Raw genomic sequence first — 14,669 nt, forward strand, 5'->3', positions numbered from 1 at the left:
TAACTGAAATGCAGAATGCTCAAAAATCAGTTGCTGATAAAACTGATTTAGGTTTGAACAGTCATGTTGAAAACTCTGCAAGTGATACTCGGCCAAGGTTGAATAATAACAAAGGAAAATACATTACTTTTGTAAAATCAACCATTGTAAATGAACATTCAGAATCAAGTAAACCAACTGTTCAATCTACTGAAAGTAAGAACAAAGGCAAACGATATGGTATTGGATATAGCTCCGAGAGTTCAACTGATACAAGAAACTGGTCTCCTAAACGATTCAGTTACAAATATCATTACTCAAAGAATGGCTATTACAATTATCACATGTGTAAGCCAGTTAAAAACGGTATTAAAAGAACAGTCAGTTAAAAAAGAGAATAACTCATACTGTTTCATCCTCACACCACACAAATACTGCTAAAAAATCCAAGAAAAACCATTTGGAACACAGAAACTGGGAAGTCAGTTAGACTGATCCAAGTCTGGGTTCCTAAAGGACTAATCAGTTTAGGACCCAAATGAATATGGGTACCAAAGTTATAAACTGTGTGTGATTATAGGTAACAGGTATAACAAAAGAATTAACTTGGTATCTAGACAGTGGGTGTTTGCGACATATGACAGGAGATGCAAATTTGCTATCTCAACTGATCAAGTATAATGGACCAAACATCATTTTTGGAGACAACTCCAAAGGTAAAACTGTGGGTAAGGGTAAGCTTATCCATGGTAACTTTACAATTAAAGATGTTTTGCTTGTTGAGAATTTGAAGTATAACTTGATTAGCATCAGTTATGCGATAATAATTTCTCAGTTTAGTTTGACAGACACACATGTTCAGTTAGAGACTCAACTGATGAGGTCATACTAACTGGAAATCGTTGTGGTAATACTTACAAAGTCAGTTGGACTGAACAACCTTATGCACCAAGTTTGTTTTATTGCGTCCAAATCTTCTAAAAACTGGTTGTGGCATAAGAGATTAAACCACTTAAACTTTAAATCTATTACCTATCTGAGTAACCACGATCTTGTAACTGGTTTGCCCAAAATAGATTTTTCAAAAGATAAAATTTGTTCAGCATGTCAGTTTGGAAAACAAGTAAGATCTTCATTCAAAAACCGAGGTTGTAAATCATCTTCCCGATGCTTAGAACTTTTGCACATGAATTTTTTTGGTTCAATACCAGTCATGAGTTTAGGGAGAATGAAATACACCCTAGTAGTTGTGGATGACTTTTCAAGATTTACTTGGGTAATTTTTCTCAAAACAAAAGACCAAACTGATGCACAACTGATTAAGCTCTTCAAAAGACTTTTTAATGAAAAATCAGTTGGGATTGATAGAATAAGGTCTGACAGAGGGACTGAATTCATCAATCAAAATCTTTCAAATTTTCTAGAAAATACTGGAATCCAGCATGAGCTCTCGGCAGCTAGAACACCTCAGCAAAATGGTGTAGCTGAGAGAAAAAATCGGATCCTCAAAGAAGCTGCTAGAACAATGCTTGCTGATTCTGGTATTTCTCAAAAGTTTTGGGCTAAAGCAGTAAACACTGCGTGTTATACTCAGAACAGATCAATGATTAATAAGAATCATGTGAAAACACCAGATGAGATCTGGCATGGAAGAAAAAGTGTGGTTTCCTATTTCAAAATATTTAGGCTGCAGATGTTTTATTCTTGATAATAGTAAAAATAATTTAAAAGCATTTGATGCTAAATCTGCAGAAGGAATATTTCTTGGATATTCTTCAGTTAGCAAAGCATATAGAGTTTTTAATAAAACTTCTTTAAATGTTGAAGAATCTATCCATGTTGTTTTTGATGAAACTGTACTAACTGATAAGCCAACTGATCCAGTTGAGCTTGTTGATCGATTTACAGAGATCAGTTTGGAAGATGAAGATGAAGATGAAGAAGAAAATCATATCAATCAAAACATCCTTCAGACACCTGAACCAGAAATCTTAGATCAATCAGTTGAACAGGAACCCATTCCTGATAATCAGTTGGTGGAGCAAACAGATGATACTCAGTTACCAACAGAAATAGCTCCAACTGAAACTGAAAACATTCAGTTGCCAACAGAAGCAGTTGCTGATATGGAAACAACAAATAATGAGCTCAAATGGAAGAAATCACATCCACCAGAATTGGTGATAGGTAATCCATCTGACCCGGTAAGAACAAGAAATCAAATGCTTAACTTGTTTTGTCATTCTGCTTTTGTCTCACAACTGGAACCAAAGAAAGCTGATGAAGCTCTTGCTTATCCTAACTGGATAAATGCAATGCAAAAAAAGCTAAATCAGTTTACCCATAACAACGTCTGGGACTTAGTTCCAAGACCAGTTTGTAAAACAATTATAGGTACAAAATTGGTATTCAGAAATAAACTGTACGAAGATGGTTCAGTTGCACGCAACAAAGCAAGATTGGTAGCACAAAGATATAGGCAGGAAGAAGGAATTGACTATGATGAAGCGTATGCACCAGTTGCAAGACTGGAAGCAATCAAAATATTCCTTGCCTATGCATCATTCAAGAACTTCAAAGTCTATCAAATAGATGTAAAAAATGTATTTCTGAATGGTCAGTTGCAAGAAGAAGTGTATGTTGAACAACCTCCAGATTTTATCAATCACTCTTTTCTTGATCATGTCTATCATTTGAACAAAGCTTTATATGGTCTTAAACAAGCTCCAAGAGCTTGGTATGAGACACTTTCAAAATTCCTAACTGATCATGATTTTACTGTTGTATCAGTTGACAAGACCTTGTTCAAATTTTCTAAAAATGATCATCTTTTACTAGTGCAAATTTATGTTGATGATATCATATTTGGGTCAACTAACCCCAAATTATTTGAGAAATTTTCTAAGTTAATACAGAACAAATTTGAGATGAGCATGATGGGTGAAATGACATTTTTCCTCGGTCTGCAAGTGAAACAACTGAAAACCGGTATCTTTATCAGTCAGACCAAATACACGAGGGAATTGCTCAAGAAATTTGGCATGTAAACTTGTTCATCTGCAAGCACCCCCATGAGTTCATCAGTTAAACTGGACAATGATCAAGGGGGAATATCAGTTGAGACGTCACTCTACAGAGGTTTAATAGTTGGATATTCAAATGCAGATTATGCAGGATGTAAGCTGGATCGAAAAAGCACCAATGGATTATGTCAGTTTCTAGGAGACAGACTGATCTCTTGGTTCAGCAAGAAGCAAACATCCATAGCCAATTCCACAACTGAAGCAGAATACCTTGCTGCTGGAAGCTGCTGTGCCCAACTACTCTGGATTCAGCAACAACTGAAAGATTTATGGAGTTGATGCTAAAGAACCTCCCATATTCTGTGACAATACAAGTACAATTGCAATTACATATAATCCAGTTCTTCACTCAAGGACCAAGCACATTGATGGCAGGAATCACTTCATCAGAGATCATGCTATGAAGAAAGCGATCAGATCGGAATATGTATCAACTGAACAACAAACCGCTGACATCTTCACCAAACCATTGGCTGAGACTAAGTTTTCTCACTTTCGCAATATACTTGGTTTAATTGATTTATCATAATCAGTTTTATTGTTGTTTTGTCAGTTGTTGTTTATTCAGTCTCACATTTATTATTTAAATGATTATCAACTGATTTCAGTTAACTAACTCATCAGTTCACATGTTCAGCTCTTTAACTGTTTGAGTCATTTATCAGTTATGATAGTCAGTTAGTTCTCCGTCTATCAACTGATGTCAATTATTAATTAATAAGTTATTGTATTCAGTTGATTAATTATTTACCAACTGATGTAATGTAAGTGCAGTTCTTGCAGAAAGTAAAGAGACAACAATGATGCAACGGGATTTTATTAAGCTTCAAATCGAATCCATACAACATTACTCAATTGCCTCCCTATAGTTTCTTGCCAATCATTTAACCAATTTACAAGTTATGGGCTATGGAACTCTCTGACAAATTCAAAATTAGAGACCTTCTCAAGCTGATGTCATTCTTTCCACAGCATCACATGCCACAGAACTATATCAGTGACAAGCTGTTAAACATGTTAGACGTTAAAACGCCTGAAATACTTTCTGGCTACAGCTCTTTGTTGAGTAGAAGGAACTGGACCGTGTCTCTAAATAGACTGCAGTTCGTGAACTTTAATCCAAGAATACATCACCTTCAACCAAACAAACTCTTGGATATCTTTCTTCACATCTTCCAGTTCTCGTGCCCTTTGTGTCAACAAATGATGATTGCTGCTACAAGCATCTGAAATGATTGAACAAGACTCACTCGACATATTGAATTGTTACAATCTAACATTGTTTTCATCTCACTTATAGACAGGTCTCATTTAAAATTGAAGAAGATGAAGAGACTCAAGTCAACTGAACCGTATTTTGACTCAAACAGACTGAGTTTCTCTTACCCTTACTTTTTAATTATATGAATTTATTAAGGGAGAATGTCGATTTGAAAAGTTAACTGAGAAGACAATGGTCAGTTGGTCCTCAACTGAATTAACTAAGTTCTCAACTAGTCATTCAGCTGCTGACCTAACTGATCTTCTCATTTATGTTAACTGATAAATCGAATAATATCATATATTAAATTATGTGACTGTTTGTCGAAGCATTAAATGCTATCTTTCAATGAATAGTACTTTGAAATGTGGACCCACGTAATCCATTAATACTTTACACATGTTTTTACCACACGTACACACGTTTTTAATTCAAAACTTCCTGGACTGACATGTGTCCAATAATTTGAACAATCACTTACATATGTACAATATCCCGCTTCATTTCAGTTTTTCTTTTACGCGTACATTCAAGCATCCAGAGCAAAATTCTACTCAAGCAAATTTGTTTCGCAGATTTCAAGCTATTCAAATGGCCAACCAAATTCCTGCTCATATTATGAACGCAATGGCGATTGATTTTGGCTCTATCTTCACCGTGAAAGATGAAGGAATCAAGAATGTCTTTCTGAAACTAGAAGTAGCCGGTTTGAAGCAATTTCTGGGATTATCTTCCCAAGAAATTTACGTTAAAGAGGTTCAAGAACTCTACGCCACCGGCTATGTCACTCAAGAAGCCAATATAGCGTCGACTGTAAATGGTCAGTTGCTGATCATTGAGGAAGAGTTCTTCTGCAATCTTTTCCAACTACCCACTGAGGGGCTAGTCAATCTTTCTGAGGTAAAGGCATCCGATATTGAAGGGATGAAAACTACCCTCTCTGTTGCTGGTCAAAAGATCAAAGTTTCTGATCCGAAGAAGAAACTAAAGCCAGAGGTACAACTGTTGGTTGATATTGTAGCCAAGGGCCTCTTGGCAAAGGCAGGATCATTTGCTGCCCTCACTCTCGACAAGTTTCAAGCTATGACTGCAATCATGGCTGGAAAGAAGATGAACTGGAGAAACATTATCTTCAACATTCTGAGGAATATGTTTCAGTCATCAAAGCAGTCAAAGGGCTTTGCAGTGCAGTTCAACCATCTGCTGAAGGTTAAATGAATGGTGACTGATGATTCGGAGAAGTCATCAAAAATAAAGATTTTCAATGCCATGTCTGTCCAGCCACCTAAGCAGAAACTGGACATGTCACCTGAGCAGTTCATTAATGTGAAAAAGGAAATTGGGACGGAAGGAGCTCCCAAATCAGTCAAGAAAGCTCGGAAGGAGGCTCAAAAGAATACAACCAAGCGCAAGCTGATTGTAAGCGAAACTGATTCTGAGGGGACTCCATCTCCCAAGGTCGTCAAAAAACCAAGGACCTTGAAGACCAAGCCAATTGCTGCAGTTGGAAACATCCCAACTGATCGACTGATACAGTCAGGAGCTGAACAGCCTATCAAGGCTGTCCCAATGAAGGCTATCCCAACTGAATCCTCAACTGAGGACCAGTTGCCTCTATCTGAAATGTCACGCCCCGAACATCGAGAATGACACCGGCGTTGTTTAACAATCACACGATCGCAACAACAAGCCTCTTGTAGCACAGTATAAACCGAACCAGTTTATATATCATAATCTCAAATTAAATAACCGATGTCTTTACAATTACCAAAATAAATAAGACGACAGAGTTTTATTGCGGAAACGTAAATCTAATCAATAATAACTTAAACTAAATTCCTTGAGCGTTCACCATCCCCAGAACTGTTCGGACTCCTCATCATCGAGTTCTTCTTCGGGCTTATCTGGGAAGGGTGGTAAGGGGGGTGAGTATTTTAGGAATACTCAGTAAATGAGGGAAAATCGAGCACAATAAAGACAACATGCATAAATTTCGAGAATAAAACATGACTTGCATACATACTTCATAAACTTGCATAACATTGACACAGCACTGCGACTCATCTACTTTCTACGGTTTACTAACGTCAGTCCCTAATTTTTACTCCTCTAAGGGGGCGAGGCCGTATAGCGGTTATGTCCCCCACCGCGTAAGGGTACGTCGTGGTTGGGATTCCCTCCCGTATACAGTCGACTCCTCACAGTGCTTTTGAAATCGTATGACAATTACACGAAAAGAGTAGAAAGAAGATTGTACTCGACTATTTATTTTTCTTGTAAAAATCGAAAACATGTATGCATAAATTCGAGATTTTTAAGGTTTAAAAAAAATAGCCCACTTACAGTATATTTTGATGCTAAAAACGTGGGTGCTTGGCTTGGAAATAGGATCGCTCCTTGCTCCTACTTCGGACAGAACTTCGGCTTAATTTCTAGGATGATTTTGGCAGAGTTTCGGCTTGGGAGAGCTGCTGAATTTCGAAATTTTAAGTGTGAGAATGAGTGGGTATGGTGTGGTATTTATAGGCCAAGGGGTGGGAGTTTGATATGGCATTCAAATCATGCCCAAGATTGGCCTCAATCTCCACGTTTTTGGCTTCAATTCTTCATCCCATATTGAGTTATTTGGCTACCTAAATTGGTGAGATTACATTCTTGATTCCTTCCCTTCTTGCTTGGCTCGAGATTTGATGCTATGCTAAGGGGTTGAACAAATCTTTGGTTATTTGTTTCCAAGTATCCGTGTATCTATCCATCACAAAATCTTGGCATATCAACTAAGGGAATTTTCGAAATCCCCATGCACTATCTTGCCTAAATTCTTTAACTTGTGTAATATTCAACTCTTGCAAGAAAAATCCCCTTCCTAATTTCGAAAATTGCATGCTTAAACACAATATATCAAATCCCATATGGTATGTCCAAGAGTATCTCTACATATCCCATATAAAATATTCTCCATTATGCAAGTCTTATTTTCACACAACAAAAAAAATCTTATGTTAAAATTTCCTTTACAATTATTTAATTATATGGTGAGAAAAAAAAATCCTGGTTCTTACATCCCTCCCTCCTTATGAGAAGTTTCGTCCTCGAAACTTGAGTTGACCTGGTCTTCAAATAGGTAGGGATAATCTTTTCGCATCTTCTCTTCGACTTCCCAAGTTGCCTCTCGCTCGGTGTGGTTGGACCACTGCACCTTGACGTAAGGAATGATACGTCGTCTAAGAACTTGTTCTTTGATGTCCACAATTCTGATAGGAACTTCTTCGTATTTCAGTTCTTCTCCCAAGTTTCCTTCGGTCAAGAGTGGTTCTACTTCCAAAACGTGACTTGGGTCTGGAATGTACTTCCTTAGTTGGGACACGTGGAACACGTTGTGGATTCTTGACATGCTTGGTGGCAGTGCCAGTCTGCATGCTAGCGTGCCAACTCTTTCCAGGATTTCGAAGGGTCCAACATATCGAGGGTTCAGTTTCCCTGCCCTACTGAATCGGACAACGCCTCTCATAGGTGAGACTTTCACATACGCCTTCTCGCCCACGTTGAACTCTACCGGCCTTCTTTTCAGATCTTCCCAGCTCTTTTGTCGGTCTTGAGCTGCTTTGAGCTTTTCTCGGACAATTTTAACCTTGTCCACTGTCATCTGTACTAGCTCGGGTCCCACTATGGCTTTCTCTCCCACTTCATCCCAATAAAGTGGTGACCGACATTTCCTTCCGTAAAGAGCTTCATATGGGGCCATCCCAATGCTGCTGTGATAGCTGTTGTTATAAGCAAACTCAATTAAGGGCAAATGGGTGCTCCAATTGCTACTGAATTCAAGAGCGCATGCTCGCAGCATATCCTCTAAAGTTTGTATGGTCCTCTCCGTTTGCCCGTCGGTTTGAGGATGATAGGCCGTACTTAGGGTCACTTTCGTTCCCATGGCCTCTTGAAAGCTCTTCCAAAAGCGCGAGACGAACCTCAGATCTCTATCGGATAGAATGCTCACTGGCACTCCATGCAGCCTCACAATGTTGTCCATGTACAGAGAAGCCAACTTATCGAGATTGTAATTCATGCGGACGGGTAAGAAGTGCGCAGTCTTTGTGAGTCTGTCCACGATTACCCATATACCGTCGTGGCTTTGCCTAGACTTTGGCAATCCTACCACAAAGTCCATGGAAATATGTTCTCATTACCACTCGGGAATTTCCAGAGGTTGCAGTAATCCTCCAGGTCGCTGGTGTTCTGCTTTGACCTGCTGGCATACCTGACATCTGGAGACGAATCCAGCTACATCTCTTTTCATGCCATTCCACCAGAAACTATTCTTGAGGTCCCTGTACATTTTTGTACTGCCTGGATGGACTGCGAATTTTGACTTGTGCGTCTCCGCCATTATCTCTTGGCGAAGGTTGTCGCTGTCGGGCACACACAGCCTTCCTTTCATCCACAAAATTCCCTTGTCATCAATCTGATGATCCTGAGTCTTCCCTTCTCTGACCTGCTCCTTAAGTTTAGTCAGTACCGGGTCTCGATCCTGGTTTGACTTGACGGTCTCCTGCAGACATGGCTGGGCCGAGAGGGACGCTAGAGTTACCTTGCCACGGCCCTTCCGACTTAGCGCATCAGCCACCTTGTTTGCTTTACCCGGATGGTAACTTATGGTCAAGTCATAATCTTTCAGAAGTTCGATCCATCGCCTTTGCCTCATATTAAGTTCCTTTTGGGTGAACAAGTACTTGAGGCTCTGATGATCTGTGAAGATTTCACATTTAGCACCATAGAGGTAGTGCCTCCAAATCTTTAAGGCGAAGACAACCGCTGCTAGTTCCAGATCATGCGTAGGGTAGTTCTGTTCGTGCGGTTTCAACTGCCTTGATGCGTAGGCGATCACTCTTCCCTCTTGCATCAGTACGCATCCTAGACCGTCCTTAGAGGCGTCACTGTAAATAGTGAAATCTTTATTTTCTGCGGGCAGGATCAATACTGGCGTGGATGCGAGTTTCTCTTTCAGCGACTGGAAACTCTTCTCACAATCATCATTCCAGCTGAATTTAGAATTCTTCTGTGTGAGCCTCGTCAGTGGCACGGCTATCGAGGAGAACCCTTCGACGAACTTCCGGTAGTAACCTGCCAATCCAAGAAAGCTTCTGATATCGGTGGCGTTCTTCGATCTCGGCCACTCAGTAATCGCCTCTACCTTCCTTGGGTCCACTGACACTCCTTCTCTCGCAATCACGTGTCCCAGAAATGACACACTCCTTAGCCAGAATTCACACTTGCTGAACTTAGCATAGAGCTTATTCTCTCTTAAGGTCTGCAGAGCAAGGTAAGGTGCTCTTCATGGCTCGTCTCGTCAGGAGAATAGACGAGGATATCGTCGATGAATACCACTATGAACTGATCCAGGAATGGCTTGAATACTCTGTTCATCAGGTCCATGAATGCTGCCGGTGCATTGGTCAGAGCAAAAGACATCACTGAGAATTCGTAATGCCCATACCTGGTTCGAAAGGCTGTCTTGGGGATATCTTCAGCCCTGACCTTCAACTGGTGATAACCTGTCCTCAGATCCAGTTTAGAAAAGATGGCGGCTCCTTTAAGCTGATCGAACAGATCGTCTATCCGAGGTAGAGGGTACCTGTTCTTGATTGTGATCTTGTTCAATTCTCTGTACTCGATGCATAATCTCATACTACCGTCCTTTTTCTTTACGAAGAGTACTGGAGCTCCCCACGGGGACACACTCGGTCGAATCTGCCTTTTATCTAGCAATTCTTGGAGTTGTTCTTTTAACTCCTTGAGTTCGGCTGGTGCCATTCTGTAAGGCGCTTTAGAGATTGGTGCGGCACCGGGGACCAAGTTGATTTCGAACTCAATCTCACGGTCCGGGACCGTCCCTGAGAGTTCTTCAGGAAAAACATCTGGGAACTCTCTCACTATCGGGATGTCTTCCAGTTTCAGTTCGACTTCTTCTTTTCCTTCCCTGACCATCGCTAGGTAGATGTCCTCCCCGGATTTCATGGCTTTCCAGGTTTGAGATGCGGAAAGTAGTGACTTCCGTTCTTTGGATTTACCGTGAAACACGACTTCTTCCTGATCTGGGGTTCGGAGTTTGACTCTCTTCCCTTTACAATCTACTATTGCACTATTTCTTGCTAACCAATCCATTCCTAAGATTACGTCGAAATCGACCATGATCAACTGTATCAAATCGGCGCCAAAAGTCTGATCACTAATACTGATTTTACAATCTCTGTAAATCTCGTTCGTTTCAACGGCTCTATTAGTAGGTGTGGCTATTCGGAAAGGTTCAGTTAGTTTATCAGGCTTACGTCCTAACTTCTTAGCAAACCTCTTAGACATAAAGGAATGTGTAGCACCACAGTCAAATAATGCGTAGGCAGGTACTCATTGAATTAGAATGGTACCTGACACGACTTCAGTTGCGTTGTCAGCCTCTTCCTGAGTCATGGCAAAGATCCTAGCATTGGGTTTGTCCTCCTTTGGTTTACTAGGGCCTGCTCCCGTATTTGGCCCAGTTCCTCTGTTTGGCCCTGCTGGTCGGTTGGCAGCGGTAGGACACTCTGCAATTCTGTGTCCCGACTTTCCACATCCAAAGCATACACCGCTGGCCCTTCGGCATTCCCCGGAGTGCTTGAAGCCACATGTTGAGCATGGCTTAAGTCCTTGATGGTTATTGGCGGGGAATTTCCCTGAGGGAGTTCCACCTGACTGATTGGGCCTCTTGAACATTGGTTTCCCTTGAGAGGGCTGACTGTTAAGGGGTCGCTTGTTCCTGTTTTCCCCTTCTCTTCGACGAATATCAGCTTCGACTCGGATAGCCGCACCTATTAGGTCTGAAAAGTTGGTAGGTTGGTAGACTGCTAGAGCAGATTGGATCCTGCTATTCAACCCCTTCTTGAAACGATGCAATTTCAGAACTTCGTCTGCCATAATCGCTGGAGCATATGATCCAAGGGCGTTGAACTGAGAGGTATATTCTACTACTGACATGTCTGGAGCCTGACTGAAATTTTCAAATTCACATTAGCTTCTGCAGTCTGACTTCTGCCGGGTAGTACTGTTTCAGAAATGTTTCTCGAAAGATTCGCCACGTGATTGGTCCAGCAGCGGTCATAGCTGGCGAGACTGCTTCCCACCATTTAGCTGCCTTGTCTTCCAAGAAGGGCACTATCACGTCCACTTTTAGTGCATCCGGGACTTCCAACAGTCTCAACTGAGTTTCCACGCTTTGTAGCCAACTCTGGCTAACTTCGGGGTCGGCAGCGCCACTGAAAGTTGGGCACCTGTTCTTGCGCAGTGATTCATAATGAAACTTGACCCCATGTTGTGGTGGAGGTGGTGGTTGATTGGCATTCGGGTTCACTAACCCTTGGAGTGTTGTCGCCACGATCGTGGCTATAGCCATCAAATCTGCTTGATTAAGGCTGAACTGAGGTGGAGGTGCGTTGCCTTCTTCGTTGGCATTATTGTTGTTGTTGCCGTTGTTGTTAGCATAACGGGGGTTGCGGTTTTGTCTTGGTGGTCTACCGGCCATTTTCACAAGTTAAACGCTTCTAAGAATTTGTTGTATATATAACAAGATTGAATAGATAAGTTATGCTGGAACAACTGAAGTTAATAGGTAAGCATAACTTGAATATACATGAACAACTGAGATTAATAAATAATCATAATTTTATTAAAGTTTTTTTTTTTTTTGAATGTAAAGAAACAACTAAATGAACAAAGCGTATTGAATGGAAATAAATCATACTGACTGAAATAAAATAGCAACAATGGAAAGATAAACTCCTAGTAATGGGAAAAGGTAACTAAGAACTCTAATCATCTATCTCTCCATCTCCTATGGCAGCTATAGGCTCGTCGATCTCTATCGGCTCCTCTTCTTCCGGCTCCTCCTCCGGCTCCTCCTCTTGCAGTAGTTCCACCATGTGGGTGAGTTGGGCATTCTCTGCATTAAGCTGGGCCACCTGCGCCTTCCACTCTTGAACATCTGCCTCTGCCTCGTCCAACAGATCTATGGTGCTCTGGTGGCGTAGTTCGTACCCCTTCTTATTCTCCTTGATCTTGTTCTTCAGCGCTTCACCCTGTTGAGTCAGCTGATGGTTCACTTTGGCAATGCAGCTTATAGCCTCACTTAGATTTTCGAGTCTCTTTTTTCTCATGTCATTCAGCTGTCTTTCTTCCTCCAATTCTTTGCAATAGCGTTCCACATCCTCTCGTAACTTTCCATTTTGATATTTGCACTGCTCTATGACGTCCCGTAGGTCCATGTTATTTCCCCTAACTAGTTCACCCTGATAGATAGACTGATTAAGGCGGACCTGAATCTCTTCTTTCTCAGCGGTTAAGGTTTTGACCTCACTCCTCCTCTCACTCAATCGGGCTCTAAGTCGTCGAATCTGACGGGACTGATAGTGAAGGGCAAGCTCCTTCAAACGAAGGGCAGCTTGGACACGAGTACGGGGTCGCATGGGAGTAGATGGAGCCATTTCCTGAAATCAAAAATATGGAAATGCTCAGAATCCGAAATAGACAGTATATAACAAGTGAGAATATGCAAGATATATGAAATTTTCGAAATTTAAATAAATATTTTTTTTTTCCAAAAATGGAAAGTTTGGAATTTGACATATGGGTTCGAAGCATATGTCGAGAGGATTCCGGGACAATTGACGGAATCGAATTCGGAATTTCCTACGAGAAGTTATAGGGTCTACGAATATTTCCCTAAAACGGCAAAAACGACGTTTCGGAGGCCTAAACGAAGGATATTCCCTTGCTCGTTGGGCCGTTTCGGAGGGGGTAGCATCGGCCTCGAGTTAAAATTCCACCGAAAATTTTTAGGGTTTTTTTTTTTTGAAAATTGATTTTTTTTTTCTACTCGGACTACGAACCTGGCGGCTCTGATACCACTTAAATGTCACGCCCCGAACCTCGGGAACTGACACCGGCGTTGTTTAACAATCACACGATCGCAACAACAAGCCTCTTGTAGCACAGTATAAACCGAACAGTTTATATATCATAATCTCAAATTAAATAACCGATGTCTTTACAATTACCAAAATAAATAAGACGACATAGTTTTATTGCGGAAACGTAAATCTAATCAATAATAACTTAAACTAAATTCCTTGAGCGTTCACCATCCCCAGAACTGTTCGGACTCCTCATCCTCGAGTTCTTCTTCGGGCTTATCTGGGAAGGGTGGTAAGGGGGGTGAGTATTTTGGGAATACTCAGTAAATGGGGGAAAATCGAGCACAATAAAGACAACATGCATAAATTTCGAGAATAAAACATGACTTGCATACATACTTCATAAACATGCATAACATTGACACAGGACTGCGACTCATCTACTTTCTACGGTTTACTGACGTCAGTCCCTAATTTTTACTCCTCTAAGGGGGCGAGGCCGTATAGCGGTTATGTCCCCCACCGCGTAAGGGTACGTCGTGGTTGGGATTCCCTCCCGTATACAGTCGACTCCTCACAGTGCTTTTGAAATCGTATGACAATTACACGAAAAGAGTAGAAAGAAGATTATACTCGACTATTTATTTTTCTTGTAAAAATCGAAAACATGTATGCATAAATTCGAGATTTTTAAGGTTTAAAAAAAATAGCCCACTTACAGTATATTTTGATGCTAAAAACGTGGGTGCTTGGCTTGGAAATAGGATCGCTCCTTGCTCCTACTTCGGACAGAACTTCGGCTTAATTTCTAGGATGATTTTCGGCAGAGTTTCGGCTTGGGAGAGCTGCTGAATTTCGAAATTTTAAGTGTGAGAATGAGTGGGTATGGTGTGGTATTTATAGGCCAAGGGGTGGGAGTTTGATATGGCATTCAAATCATGCCCAAGATTGGCCTCAATCTCCACGTTTTTGGCTTCAATTCTTCATCCCATATTGAATTATTTGGCTACCTAAATTGGTGAGATTACATTCTTGATTCCTTCCCTTCTTGCTTGGCTCGAGATTTGATGCTATGCTAAGGGGTTGAACAAATCTTTGGTTATTTGTTTCCATGTATCCGTGTATCTATCCATCACAAAATCTTGGCATATCAACTAAGGGAATTTTCGAAATCCCCATGCACTATCTTGCCTAAATTCTTTAACTTGTGTAATATTCAACTCTTGCAAGAAAAATCCCCTTCCTAATTTCGAAAATTGCATGCTTAAACACAATATATCAAATCCCATATGGTATGTCCAAGAGTATCTCTACATATCCCATATAAAATATTCTCCATTATGCAAGTCTTATTTTCACACAACAAAAAAAATCTTATGTTCTTACATGAAATCCTACCAAAGAAGAAGG

The sequence above is a fragment of the Primulina tabacum genome, chromosome 17 (assembly GCF_025594145.1).
Source record: "Primulina tabacum isolate GXHZ01 chromosome 17, ASM2559414v2, whole genome shotgun sequence".
Taxonomy (NCBI): Eukaryota; Viridiplantae; Streptophyta; class Magnoliopsida; order Lamiales; family Gesneriaceae; genus Primulina; species Primulina tabacum.